Here is an 11,814-nt window from a genome sequence, read left to right as displayed (position 1 = left end):
CTAAATTCGGGGTGCTGAGCTTATCTTTATGGATTGTTCGGACTTTGTTGCCTATCGTGGGGCGATGGGGATCCCCTGGCAAATATGAATCTTACCACAGTTTACGGTTGCTACGAAATTAGTAATATAAAGGAAAACAGAGGGAGAACAGAGATAGGATCTGGAGCCCTTGAACTTGGATCATGAACTGTTTCCATTATAGTTGAGTTAATGCATCCAAACACATTGGTACAAAATAATGCAATAAGCAACCAGCTATTTGACATGCCATACCCGAAGGCGATCTGCGCGTGGGTCCTGATAACGGTTAGCCTCTAGGGCTTCCCATGTACGCCTGTGCTCCGTGTCAATCCGGTGTGTTTGTCCTTTGACGGGATCATTAATCAGGCCGTCGAAGTAGGCCCCCATAGGAGAAACCTGAAACAAGGGAAAAGGAGATAGTAAAGTTATATGTGTGTCCGGGATCGGTCTAGCCGAACCTTGGATCCTAGGATTGCTTGTGCCTCCGTTGATGCCCATGGAATTTTGAGTGCGTAGTTATGGACGCGTGGTATGAATGCCACTACCTCATCGGGATTGGGACGGAGGCCGAATTGCTAATCGAGCTCTTGACGAGCTGCACTGCCCTGTTGCAGTGTAGTCCGGACCCTCTTAATGATGTCCAGGGGCTCGGCAGCCAGACTATGATGCTGCTTGAGAAGGCCGCTTTGTACCTCTGCTGCTAGGATGGCGGTGTGCTCCTTTGTCCGGAGGGAGCATTCTCTATTTCCGTTGATTGTTATGACGCCGCGCGGACCGGGAATCTTCAGCTTGAGATAAGCATAGTGTGGCACCGCGTTGAATCTAGCAAACGCGGTTCGTCCAAGTAGTGTGTGGTGGCCTCTGCGGAAGGGGACGATATCGAAGATTAGTTCCTCGCTTCAGAAGTTGTCCGGAGAACCGAAGACCACCTCTAGCGTGATTGAGCCTGTGCAGCGGACCTCAACGCCTGGTATGACTCCTTTAAAGGTAGTCTTTGTGGGTTTGATTCATGAGGGATTAATGCCCATCTTCTGCACTGTATCCTGATAGAGCAGGTTGAGGCTGCTAGCAACGTCCATTAGGACTCGTGTTAGGTGAAATCCGTCGATGATTGGGTCGAGGACCAGTGCGGCTGAACCGCCATGCCGGATACTAGTTGGGTGATCTCGACAATCGAAGGTGATCGGGAATGACGACCACGGATTGAATTTTGGGGCGACTGGCTCTACCGCATAGATGTCCCTAAGTTCTCTCTTGCGCTCCCTTTTGGGGATGTGTGTAGCGTATATCATGTTCACCATTTTGACTTGGGGAGGGGGGATTTCTTCTACCCTCTAGTGTTTAGCTGCCGGGGCTCTTCGTCCACGTCCTCACTTTGTGATCCCTTTTCTTTGTTTTCAGCATTTAACTTGCCAGCCTGTTTGAAAACCCAACAGTCTATGTTGGTGTGACTGGCTTGTTTATCTGACGTACCATGTATCTGGCATGGACGATCGAGTATGCGATCCACGCTGGATGGTCCCTCACTGTTCCTTTTGTAGGGCTTCTTTCACTGGCCGGACTTGGAGCCGCTGAATCCGACGTTAACGGTGGTGTCATCGGTGTTGTCGCCAATTCTTCGGCGTTTGTGTCTGTTGCACCGGGGCTTGCCGAAGCTGTTCTTGGCCTCAGAGGGGCCTGTCTCACTGGCTGTGTTTTTGCTACGAGCTAGCCAGCTGTCCTCACCCGCGCAAAAGCGGGTCATGAGTGTCGTAAGGGCTGCCATGGACTTCGACTTTTCTTGGCCGAGGTGGCATGCTAGCCATTCGTCACGGATGCTGTGTTTAAAGGCCGCTAGGCCTTCGGCATCCGGACAGTCAACGATCTGGTTCTTTTTGGTTAGGAACCTACTCCAGAATTTTCTGGCCGATTCTTCAAGTTGTTGAACTATGTGGCTTAAGTCATCGGCATCGGGTGGCCGGACATATGTACCTTGGAAGTTGTCAAGGAAGGCCTCTTCCAAGTCCTCCCAGCTGCCGATGGAATTCTCGGGCAGGCTATTCAGCCAGTGTCTAGCTGGCCCTTTGAGTTTTAGTGGAAGGTATTTGATGGCGTGGAGGTCATCTCCATGGGCCATGTGGATGTCGAGAATAAAGTCCTCAATCCATATTGCGGGATCGGTTGTTCCGTCGTATGCCTCAATATTGACAGGCTTGAACCCCTCGGGGAATTCGTGATCCAGCACCTCATCTGTGAAGCAGAGAGGGTGTGCGGTGCCTCTATATCAGGCCGCATCATGGTGCACTTTCGATGGAGTCCGTTTGTGGTTATCGGCCCGGGTGTGACTAGGTTTGTCACGTCCGAATAGGTAGCCGTCATCCTGAGTCGGGAAGCGTCCTCGCAATCTATAGATTGATCCGGTGTGTTCTGCTCTACTGTCCAGCTCCTGCCGAAGGTCGTATGTATGGTCCCGAGCTGTTCTGTCCGTATTTTTGCGAGGTGGTGGGGCGGGCTGTTGTTCGGCCTGAGTTGCCATTTTATCCCGACCGTGGGATGGTCGGTCCGCCGCACTATCCCGACCGCATGGTGGTCGGTCCGCATTGCGTGAGGGAGGTATGGGATCTGGTGCCTCCTCATCGAACTGAGGTAGCAGTCTGCGCTTTGGGTAACTCTTGGCTGGGCGCTTGAGGCTGTATTCTTCGGCAGCCAGGACATCAGTCCACCTATCAATGAGAAGGTCTTGATCAGCTTGGAGCTGCTGCTTCTTCTTCTTCAGGCTTCTTGCAGTGGCTATTAGCTGGTGCTTGAAGCGCTCCTGCTCGAGGGGTGCCTCAAGCACGATGAAGTCCTCATTGGCGAGGCTCTCATTATCCTCGGAGACTGGACGATGACTATCATCATCTGGGTCATTAGGCATGGCCTGTTTATCAGGGTTATTTTGCCTGTTGTCTTGTTCCTCCTGTTCGGATGTGGCCTCGACAGGCTCTTCATTATTTTCGGCGTCGCCTGGGGTACTATTTTCTCCGGTGCCAGTGCTGCCATTGTTTGAGCAACGAGGCTTAGAGCGGCGTTTAGTGCGCCAGCGCTTGGACTGTGTCTCAGAAGGTTTATTCGCAACTGGATCTCCTTTGTCCTCGTCGCTAGCTTTTTTAGGTGTGTCGACCATGTACACATCGTACGAAGAGGTGACCATCCAGCATCCAGTAAATGGCGGGTTTTGGCCTTGCTCCTGGTTGGCATCGTCATCCATATCGTTGATGTCTTTGGAGCCGTAATCGAGCACGTCGGTTAAGTCATCGACGGTGGCTATGAAGTGGATGGCCGGTGGGAAGCGAAATTCCCCATCATCAGCCTCTCGCTCGAACCAAACATAGTCCGGCTGTTAGTCCTTCTCCAAGGACAAGTTCTTTAAAGAGTTTAGCACATCACCCAAAGGCGAGTGCTGGAAGATGTCTGCGGCGCTAAATTCGAAAATCGATAACTGATCTAGCTTGGTGTCCGCAGGCGTACCCGGTGCAGGACTTATAGCCGGAGACAAATCCGGAGTTCTATTGACGCAAATATTGCGGGGTGCCGAGTCCATGTGCGGGTCCAATGCCGCAGACTCTGGGGCCTCGGATGGCACGATCTGCTCCGGTTCTAAGGCCGTTGCAGCAACAGGGACCATCTCTTGGATGTGATCCGATGATAGATTTAAGTCATGTTCATCGGGGCGAGGGGGAGCGACCGCTGCGGTCTCAAATCCATTGAAGATCAAGTCTCCACGGATATCCGTGACGTCGTTCAAGCTTCCAAATCTGACCTGGTGGCCAGGGACGTAGCTATTGATCTGCTCCAGATGGCCAAGCGAGTTGGCCCGCAGTATGAAGCCGCTAAACAGGAAAATCTGTCTGGCAAGGAAGGTTTCTCCTTGGACAGCGTCGCTATAGACGATTGAATGGGCCATCGAACCTTTTGTTGACGACACAGTGGAACTCTCAATGAAAGCACCAATGTCGGTGTCAAAACCGGCGGATCTTGGGTAGGGGGTCCCGAACTGTTCGTCTAGGATTGATGGTAACAGGAGACGGGGGACACGATGTTTACCCAGGTTCGGGCCCTCTCTATGGAGGTAATACCCTACGTCATGCTTAATTGATCTTGATGAATATGAGTGTTACAAGAGTTGATCTACCACAAGATCGTAATGGCTAAACCCTAGAAGCCTAGCCTGTATGACTATGGTAATGAGTATATCCTTTTCGGACTAACCCCGAGGGGATTCAGGGTTTACATAGAGTCGGTTACATAAGAAGGAATCTTCATAGTTGGTCGCCAAGCTTGCCTTCCACGCCAAGGAGAGTCCAATCCGGACACATGTACAGTCTTCGGCCTTCATGTCTTCACAGCCCATCAGTCCGACCCATGGATAACAGGCCGGACGCCCGAGGACCCCTTAGTCCAGGACTCCCTCACCCATCCTCGTGGTTCCTTTCCTTGACACTGGCACCGAGCTCGCCCCAAGTGTTGGTGCAGGGGGCGTACACCGTTGGGGGCCGATAGTGAAGGTGATGAGATGCCGATGCCGCCTAGGGCTCCTGAGGCGTCGACCTCAGGGTCTCGTGACTCTTGCCCTCGGGCGGCGATTGAAGGGGTGACACGGCCCGCGTCTCCCGTGGCCGGGGCTCCTGACGCCTCGGCAAGTCACTGCGAGGCGGAGCCGGCTAGCTCTCCTCAGCCTGGCGCTTCTGAGGCTGCCCTCCGAGCACTTCTTCAGCCACGCCTCGTGTCGGCCTCCATGTCCATCGCTTCGGCCGGCTGTGCGTGGACTTCACAGAACTCCGCGAGAGAAAGGGGACCTCGAGCTACAATAGCGGCACCTTCGGGCCATTGAAACGGAGGAAGTATATTGCCATTGACGAGTAAGTACCTTATCTTGGTGATCTTCTGTGTGCTGCTTTCCTTCCTGACGATTGTCCCCTCAGGACCCCTTCTGCCAAGGCCGTGAAATCTCCTGAGAAGCATCTCCCTCTTGTCCTGTTGCACCCGCCAAGCTTGAGCGCTGCAGACTCGTGCGCCGCCCATGGCATGTGGTCAACCGTGGGAGTTGGCCTGTCATCAAGTCGTCTTGAGCTTGCGTCTTCGCCATCCTTTCTTTGCAGCCTTGCTCGGAGCGCAGCAAGCGTGCTAAGGGCTCCTCCCCTGGTCATGGTCGGCGGCTGGCTGGCTTTGATCCCGGGCTCTTCTACAAGCAGCAGGCCCCGTTTAGTTTGAGCCCCTCGCGAGGCCCAGCCGGCGCCTGGGGCAGCGCCAGCCCCCTGCTGAGAGGGGGTGCACCATGTCGGGCATCGCCCACAGCCCCCGTAACGGAGGGCGAGACGGGCCGTGCGCTCGAGTTCGAGCACAGGCGGCGCGTTGTTCGTCGTGAGCTCTTCCAGGAGGCGATGGGCGCGATGAACCGACTCGATAGACCTCCTCGATAACGTAAGGGCCTTCCCATTTAGAGAGAAGTTTTCCTGCAAAAAATGGGCATCCTTGAAGAGAGTAGGCCAATGAAATCCAGATTGCAGTACCTTATGTGCAGTTCTATCTCCAGCATGGTGTCCTCCATAAGCTTCGGAGTGACAGTTGCGTAGGATCTGTTCCTGTTCATGCTCAGGTACACTATGTCTAATAACACCATCTACTCCTTCTTTATAAAGATGTGGGTCATCCCAAAAGTAATGCCTCAAATCATAAAAGAACCTTTTCTTTTGCTGGTATGTGAAACTAGGTGGTATAAACTTAGCAACAATGTAATTAGCATAATCAACATACCATGGAGCAGTATGAGAAGTATTTATGACACTTAATTGCTCATCAGGAAAGCTATCATCAATAGGTAGTGGGTCATCAAGCACATTTTCTAACCTAGACAAGTTGTCTGCAACGGGGTTCTCAGCTCCTTTTCTATCAGCAATGTGTAAATCAAATTCTTGTAGCAAGAGAACCCATCTAATAAGTCTAGGTTTCGCACCTTTCTTTTCCATAAGATATTTAATAGAAGCATGATAAGTGTGAATAGTTAGTTTAGAATCAACAATATAAGGTCTAAACTTATCACAGGCAAATACAATTGCTAAGAATTCTTTTTCAGTAGTAGCATAATTTCTTTGAGCATTGTCTAGAGTTTTACTAGCATATTGAATAACATTTAGTTTCTTATCAACTCTTTGTCCTAGAACAGCACCTACAGCATAATCACTAGCATCACACATAATTTCAAAGGGTAAATTCCAATTAGGTGGCTGAACAATAGGTGCAGAGATCAATGCTTTCTTAAGTATTTCAAATGCTTCTACACAATCATCATCAAAGACAAAAGGTATATCTTTTTGTAATAAATTAGTCAGAGGCCGAGAGATTTTTGAGAAGTCCTTAATGAACCTGCTATAAAAACCGGCATGACCAAGGAAACTTCTTATACCTTTGATGTCCTTGGGACATGGCATCTTTTCAATAGCATCAACCTTGGCTTTATCAACTTTAATACCTCTTTCAGAAACTTTATGCCCCAATACAATACCTTCATTAACTATAAAGTGGCACTTTTCTGAATTCTGCAAAACTCGATCAAGGTTGCTCAAGCAATCATCAAAAGAAGATCCATAGACGGAAAAGTCATCCATGAAAACCTCAAAAATCTTTTCACAAAAGTCAGAGAATATAGCCATCATGCATCTTTGAAAGGTAGCAGGTGCATTACATAAACCAAAAGGCATACGTCTATAAGCAAAAGTACCAAAAGGGCATGTGAAAGTAGTCTTTGATTGATCTTTGGCTGACACAGGTATTTGAGAGAAACCAGAATAACCGTCTAGAAAGCAAAAATGTGTATGTTTAGACAATCTTTCTAGCATTTGATTGATAAAAGGTAAGGGGTAATGATCCCTTTTAGTAGCCTTATTTAATTTGCGGAAATCAATTACCATCCTATAACCAGTAATAATTCTTTGAGGAATCAATTCATCTTTATCATTAGGAACAACAGTAATACCCCCTTCTTAGGGACACAATGGACAGGACTTACCCACTTACTATCAGCAATGGGATAAATTATACCTGCCTCGAGGAGCTTTAGTAACTCCTTTCTTACCACTTCTTTCATTTTAGGATTCAGATGGCGTTGATGATCACGAACTGGTTTAGCATCTTCTTCCAAATTAATTTTATGTTGACATAGAGTGGGACTAATGCCCTTAAGATCATCAAGAGTATACCCAATAGCAGCACGGTGCTTCTTCAGAGTTTTCAATAATCTCTCTTCTTCATGCTCTGAAAGGTTAGCACTAATAATAATAGGATATATCTTTTTCTCATCAAGATAAGCATATTTAAGAGTATCAGGTAACGGTTTAAGCTCAAACACGGGATCACCCTTGGGTGGAGGAGGATCCCCTAGGATTTCAACAGGTAAATTGTTTTTCAGAATAGGCTCCTGTTTAAAGAATACTTCATCTAATTCCCTTCTTTCATTCATAAACATATCATTTTCATGGTCTAGCAAATATTGTTGTAAAGGATCACTAGGAGGTATGGCAATAGAAGCAAGACCAATAATTTCATCCTTACTACGGAATTCTTCTTCACGGTTTTGTCTACTAAATTTAGAAAAATTAAATTCATGAGTCATATCATCTAATCCGATAGTAACAACATCCCTTTTGCAGTCTATGGTAGCATTAACAGTATTTAAGAAGGGTCTACCAAATATAATGGGACAAAAACTATCTTGTGGGGAACCAATGACAAGAAAATCAGCAGGATATTTAATTTTCCCACAAAAGACTTCAACATCTCTAACAATTCCCATTGGTGAAATAGTATCTCTATTAGCAAGTTTAATTGTAACATCAATATCTTCCATCTCAGCAGGTGCAATATCATGCATAACTTCTTGGTATAAAGAATAAGGTATTGCACTAGCACTAGCACCCATATCACATAAGCCATGATAACAATGATCTCCTATTTTAACAGAAATAACAGGCATGCCTACCACAGGTCTAGGTTTATCTGTATCATGGGGTTTAGCAATTCTACCAGTTTCATTACAGAAATAAATAACATGCCCATCTATATTATCAGACAAGATATCTTTAACAATAGCAATATTAGGTTCAACTTTAACTTGCTCAGGAGGTGTATATGTTTTAATATTTCTTTTACGAACCACAGTTGAAGCTTTAGCATGATCCTTTATCCTAACAGGGAAAGGTGGTTTCTCAACATAAGAAGTAGGAACAATAAGATCATTATAAGTAATAGTCTTTTCTTCAACTTTAATAGGTGCATCTACTTTTACTTCTATGGGAGGATGATATTTAAACCACTTCTCCTTGGGGAGATCAACATAAGCAGCAAATGATTCACAGAAATAAGCTACTATCTCAGAGTCAAGTCCATATTTAGTGCTAAATTTACGAAAAATATCGGTATCCATAAAAGATTTAACACAATCAAAACTAGGTGTCATACCTGACTCCTTACCATTGTCGAGGTCCCAATCTTCGGAGTTGCATTTAATTCTTTCCAATAAATCCCATTTGAATTCAATAGTCTTCATCATAAAAGAGCCAGCACAAGAAGTATCAAGCATGGTGCGATTGTTACTAGAAAGTCGAGCATAAAAAAATTGAATAATTATTTCTCTTGAGAGCTCATGATTGGGGCATGAATATAACATTGATTTAAGCCTCCCCCAAGCTTGAGCGATGCTTTCTCCATGTTTATTATTCATGCTAGAATTGTATTAACCGGAAACTTAGTACATGTGTGAATACATAGGCGAACAGAGTGTCCCTAGTATGCCTCTACTTGACTAGCTCGTTAATCAAAGATGGTTCAGTTTCCTGACCATAGACATTGTTGTCATTTGATGAATGGGATCACATCATTAGAGAATGATGTGATGGATAAGACCCATCCATTGACTTAGCATAATGATCATTTAGTTTTATTGCTATTGCTTTCTTCATGACTTATACATGTTCCTCTGACTATGATATTATGCAACTCCTGAATACCGAAGGAACACTTTGTGTGCTATCAAACGTCACAAAGTAACTGGGCGATTATAAATATGCTCTACAGGTGTCTCCGATGGTGTTGGATGAGTTGACATAGGTCGAGATTAGGATTTGTTACTCCGTGTATCGGAGAGATATCTTTGGGCCCTCTCGGTAATGTACATCACTATGAGCCTTGCAAGCAATGTGACTAATGAGTTAGTTGCAAGATGACGCATTAAGGAACGAGTAAAGAGACTTGTCGGTAACAAGATTGAACTAGGTATGATGATACCGACGATCAAATCTCAGTCAAGTAACATACCGATGACAAAGGGAATGACGTATGCTGTTATGCGGTTTGACCGATAAAGATCTTCGTAGAATATGTAGGAACCAACATGAGCATCCAGGTTCTGCTATTGGTTATTGACCGGAGATGTGTCTCGGTCATGTCTACACAGTTATCGAACCCGTAGGGTACGCACGCTTAACGTTTGATTACGATTTGTATTACAAGTTATGTGATTTGATGACCGAAGTTTGTTCGGAGTCCTAGATGATATCACACACATGACGAGGAGTCTCGAAATGGCTAAGAGGTAAATATTCATATATCGGAAGGATGCATTTGAACATCAGAATGGTTCCGAGTGGTTCGGGCATTTTTTCGGAGTACCGGGGGGTTACCGGAACTCCCCGGGAGAAGTATGGGGCCTATTGGGCCTTATTGGAAGAGAGGAGAAAGTCTACGTGAGAGGGGCACCCCCCTACCCAAACCGAATTGGACTAGGGGCGGGGGTCGGCCCCCCTCTTTCCTTCTCTCTCTCTCTCCCTTCCCCTTTCCCTCTCCAGTGGAACGAAGGAGGGGGCGGGCGAATCCTAATTGGACTAGGAGTCCAAGTAGGACTCCCCCTTTATGGCATGCCCCTAGGCCGGCCACCTCCTCCTCCCCTCTTTATATACGGATGCGGGGGGCACCCCAAAGGCACAACAGACATCTCTTAGTCGTGTGCGGTGCCACCCTCCATAGTTTACCACCTCGGTCATATCGTCGTAGTGCTTAGGCGAAGCCCTGCGCTGGTAACTTCATCATCACCGTCACCACGCCACTGTGCTGATGGAACTCTCCCTCGTCCTCAACTGGATCAAGAGCTCGAGGAACGTCATCATGCTGATCGTGTGTTGAACATGGAGGTGTCGTACGTACGGTCCTAGGATCGGTTAGATCGTGAAGACGTTCGACTACATCAACCGCGTTACTAAACGCTTCCGCTTTCGGTCTACAAGGGTACGTGGACACACTCTCCCCTCTCATTTCCATGCATCTCCTAGTTAGATCTTGCATTATCATAGGATTTTTTTTGAATTACTATGTTCCCCAATAGTGGCATCAGAGCCAGGTCTATGCGTAGATGTTATATACATGAGTAGAACACAAAGATTTGTGGGAGATCATAGTCATACTACTTACCACCAACGTCTTACTTTGATTCAACGGTATTGTTGGATGAAGCGGCCCGGAACGACATTACATGACCGCATTCATGAGACTGGTTCTACCGACGTGCTTCGCACACAGGTGGCTGGCGGGTGTCTGTTTCTCCAACTTTAGTTGAATCGAGTTTGACTATGGCCGGTCCTTGTTGAAGGTTAAAACAGCACACTTGATGAAAAATCGTTGTGGTTTTGATGCATAGGTTAGAACGGTTCTTGATAGAAGCCCGTAGCAGCCACGTAAAACTTGCAACAACAAAGTAGAGGACGTCTAACTTGTTTTTGCAGAGCTTGTTGTGATGTGATATGGTCAAGACGTGATGAGTTATAAATTTTTGTATGAGACAATCATGTTTTGTAGAAGTTATCGGCAACTGGCATGAGCCTTATGGTTGTCGCTTTATTGTATGAAATGCAATCGCCGTGTATTTGATTTACTTTATCACTAATCGGTAGCAATAGTTGTAGAAGCAATAGTTGGCGAGACGACAACGATGCTACGATGGAGATCAAGGTGTCAAGCCGGTGACGATGGAGATCATGACGGTGCTTTGGAGATGGAGATCAAAGGCACAAAATGATAAAGGCCATATCATGTCACATATTTTGATTGCATGTGATGTTTATCCTTATGCATCTTATTTTGCTTAGTACGGCGGTAGTATTATAAGATGATCCCTCACTAAATTTTAAGCTACAAGTGTTCTCCTTGAGTATGCACCATTACTACAGTTCGTCGTGCCGAGACACCGCGTGATGATCGAGTGTGATAAGCTCTACGTTCACATACAATAGGTGCAAGCTAGTTTTGCACGTGCAGAATACTCGGGTTAAACTTGACGAGCCTAGCATATGCAGATATGTCCTCGGAACACTGAGACCGAAAGGTCGAACGTGAATCATATAGTAGATATGATCAACATAGTGATGTTCACCATTGAAAACTACTCCATCTCATGTGATGATCGGACATGGTTTGGTTGATATGTATCACATGATCATTTAGATGACTAGAGGGATGTCTATCTAAGTGGGAGTTCTTAAGTAATATGATTAATTGAACTTTAATTTATCATGAACTTACTATCTGAAAGTATTTACATGTCTATGTTGTTGTAGATCAATGGCTCGTGCTACCGTTCCTTTGAATTTTAATGCGTTCTTGGATAAATCTAAGTTGAAAGATGACGGTAGCAACTACATGGACTAGGTCCATAACTTGAGGATTATCCACATTGCTGCACAGAAGAATTACGTCCTGGAAGCACTACTAGGTGCAAGACCCACCACA

This window comes from Triticum urartu, chromosome 7A (assembly GCF_056163025.1).
Source record: "Triticum urartu cultivar PI428250 chromosome 7A, HENAU_Tu73, whole genome shotgun sequence".
In the NCBI taxonomy this organism is placed as follows: Eukaryota; Viridiplantae; Streptophyta; class Magnoliopsida; order Poales; family Poaceae; genus Triticum; species Triticum urartu.
The sequence above is the reverse complement of the archived record's forward strand: the minus strand, read 5'-3'. Positions refer to the sequence as shown.